Raw genomic sequence first — 3,673 nt, 5'->3', positions numbered from 1 at the left:
TTGAGGAGTACTAGTCATGCATTTTGAAGAATGTCCCTCAACTGGGATTCGTATGATTTCTTCCTCATAATTAGACTGAGATAATGGGTTTGGGGGAAGAAGATCAAAGAGCTGAGGTACCACTTTCATCACATGATATAAGGAGCACGTGCTATCTACATGACTTATCCCTGTTGATGTTTATCTTGATCACCTGAATGAAACATGTTTTTTCAGGTGTCTTCACTGTAATCCCTGTGGTTTTCATGTACCCTTTACCTTGACCAAATTAGGAGTCTGTAGAAGCTTCCTTGGACTTTCTGCTTTATTTTTAGCCTCTCCAAAACCCAAAGCAGCTCACTTTACTCACATTTCCAAGATTTTGTATGTATCTTTTTGTTTTTGTGCAGGTCAGATGTTTTTCTGATGTCACACATGGAAAAATAGCAGTTTTAAGAGTGGAGAGTGTTTTTATTTTATGCATTGCTTTTAACTAGTGACTCAGGTTAGCTGTGAAATCAAATACTTTAGTTTGAAAGCAATCAGGATAAGGAATCCAAAAGAAGACTAATGATTAATTTTACAGATTCACAAAATTCTAAAAAGTAGCTTAATTTCAAACTAAAGATGTACATGCATTGTTTAAAAAGTAAAAGAGAATTTTAGAAAAAAACACCTGTAACTATTAAGAGATAATTACTACTATCAACTGATTACCTTCAGTAATTTTTCTACATTTCTATATGTGTATATATTTATCCATGCATCTAAACATCTTCATTTTATTTTGATTTTGGGAAGGATGATCTTATAGGTACAGATGTATTTTGTTTTTTACACTGAATTTTCTCATTAAATTTTGTTTTAAAGGATCTCAAAATTTAAGATTTTTAGTCAAGTTGTTTTTATTAAAACATACTGATTTTAAAAACAACTTAAAATTGCCACAGAAAAAGGCCAAATGATCCACAAAACACCCTCCTTTCTCTGGATGTTTCACAATGCTTTTATTAACCAAACTTTTACTATTAAACGGGCCAGTTGAGAGAAACAGTTCCTAGACCTTCTCCCACCAGTCTACTTAAGACTAGAATGGTGGGTACTGGGGATAATATTCATTTACCCTACTAAGTTTTAGTAGCAAACTTAGTGACCTGACCAGCTCCAGCAGCCTTCTTGTCCACGAATTTGATGACACCCACAGCAGTGATCCATCTCATGTCACAAATAGCCAAATAAGGATAGCCAGAGAAGCTAACACCTAAGCTTCCAGGAAGCACATCAACCATGTCAGCAACCAGATTTCAAAAATTTGAGGCCATCTTTTAGCCTGTTACCAGAGTGGTGATCAATCTGCTCCTTTCGTTCAGCAAACTCACAAGCAATGTGAGGTACCTGATGATTCAGCAACAGGTGCCTAGCCAGCACTGATATGACCTGGGGGTTTAGGGTAATCATTGACGCACTGAAGCCAGCTTCTTCCAATAGTGGGTAATTTTTGCTACCACCAGCCACAATGCTATGATGAATATCTTTGACAGTCACATTCTTTACATTGAAGCCTATATTATCCCCATGAAGAGCTTCATTCAAAGCTCATGATACAATTCAACAGACTTTACTTCAGTTGTAATGCTATTTGGAGCAAAGGTAATGAGTATGCCAGGTTTGAGAACAGCAGTCTCCACTCAACACACAGGGACAGTACCAATACCACCAGTTTTATGGACATCCTGGAAGAATAACCCAAAGTGCTATTAATGAGAATTGGTGGGCAGGACACAATCCAGAGATTTCAGCACTGGCATTGTTATATTTATGGGTAACAAACCAAGGCATATCTGTACTTAACTCCAGCATGTTGTCTCCATTCCAACCAGAAACTAGCACAAGTGCTACTGTGTCTGGGTTGTAGCCAATTTTCTTAATGTAGGTGCTGACTTTGTTAATTTCCTCATTATCTCTCTGGCTGAGATAGTAGCTTAGTGGAATCCATTTTACTAACACCAACAATTAGTTGTTTCATGACCAGCATGTAAGCCACAGAGGGCTTCCCTGGTGGCTCAGTTGGCGAAGAATCTGCCTGCAATGCAGGACACCGGAGTTCGATTTCTGGGTTGGAAAAATCCCCTGGAGAAGCGATTAGCAGCCCACTCCAGTATTCTTGTCTGCAGAATTCCATGGACAGAGGACCCTGGCGGGCTTCATGGGGTTGCAAAGAGCTGGACATGACTGAGCAACTAACACACACACACACACACACACACACACGCACACACACACATAAGCCAGAAGGGAACATTCACGGATCTGCCCATTCTAATATATATCACCTTCCGATTCAACAATATCAGCAGCAGCAGTCAATAGGGAGAATCAGTATCAGATGTGCCTATAATCATGTTTTTGTTAAATTCCGTGTGTCATAGGCCATGGATGATAGTCAGGTAATACTTACTGGTCTTATATTTTCACACAGAAATATCAATGGTGATACCAAGCTCACCACTGGTGTTCAGTTTACCCAAGACCCAGGGGTATGTAAAGGAGATCTCTCCCATCTCAGTAGCCTGCTTCTCAAACTTTTCAATGGTTCTTTTGTCAATTCTATCACATTTGTAGATCAAATGGCCAGTAGTGCTGGACTTGCCTGAATCTATGTGTCCAATAATGATGATATTAATATAAGTCCTTTCTTTCTCCATCTTGGCCTTAGTGGTTGTTTCCATGGCACCTGTGTTCTAGAAATAAACATGTTGTAAAAAAGCTTTCTTTTTTTTTTTCCATTTATTTTTATTAGTTGGAGGCTAATTACTTTACAACATTGCAGTGGTTTTTGTCATACATTGAAATGAATTAGCCATGGATTTACATGTATTTCCCATCCTGGTCCTCCCTCCCACCTCCCTCTCCACCCGATCCCTCTGGGTCTTCCCAGTGCACCAGGCCCGAGCACTTGGGCTGGTGATCTGTTTCACCCTAGATAATATACATGTTTGGGTGCTGTTCTCTTGAAACATCCCACCCTCGCCTTCTCCCACAGAGTCCACAAGTCTGTTCTATACATCTGAGTCTCTTTTTCTGTTTTGCATATAGGGTTATCGTTACCATCTTTCTAAATTCCATATATATGTGTTAGTATACTGTAATGGTCTTTATCTTTCTGGCTTACTTCGCTCTGTATAATGGGCTCCAGTTTCATCCATCTCATTAGAACTGATTCAAATGAATTCTTCTTAATGGCTGAGTAATATTCCATGGTGTATATGTACCACAGCTTCCTCATCCATTTGTCTGCTGATGGACATCTAGGTTGCTTCCATGTCCTGGCTATTATAAACAGTGCTGCGATGAACATTGGGGTGCACGTGTCTCTTTCAGATCTGGTTTCCTCGGTGTGTATGCCCAGAAGTGGGATTGCTGGGTCATATGGCAGTTCTAGTTCCAGCTTTTTAAGAAATCTCCACACTGTTTTCCATAGTGGCTGTACTAATTTGCATTCCCACCAACAGTGTAAGAGGGTTCCCTTTTCTCCACACCCTCTCCAGCATTTATTGCTTGTAGACTTTTGGATAGCAGCCATCCTAACTGGCATGTAATGGTACCTCATTGTGGTTTTGATTTGCATTTCTATGATAATGAGTGATGTTGAGCATCTTTTCATGTGTTTTTTTGCCATTTGTATGTCTTCCTT

General features: G+C 39.5%; 1 pseudogene; it reads right to left on the bottom strand.

Moving 5' to 3' along the window:
* Nucleotides 1-1,106: 1,106 nt before the first annotated feature.
* LOC110143556 (elongation factor 1-alpha 1 pseudogene) lies at nucleotides 1,107-2,684 on the bottom strand (annotated as a pseudogene).
* Nucleotides 2,685-3,673: the final 989 nt, after the last annotated feature.

Source organism: Odocoileus virginianus, chromosome 6, assembly GCF_023699985.2.
Source record: "Odocoileus virginianus isolate 20LAN1187 ecotype Illinois chromosome 6, Ovbor_1.2, whole genome shotgun sequence".
Taxonomy (NCBI): Eukaryota; Metazoa; Chordata; class Mammalia; order Artiodactyla; family Cervidae; genus Odocoileus; species Odocoileus virginianus.
Note: the sequence above shows the minus strand (reverse complement) of the source record. Positions and strands in the feature narration are given on the sequence as shown.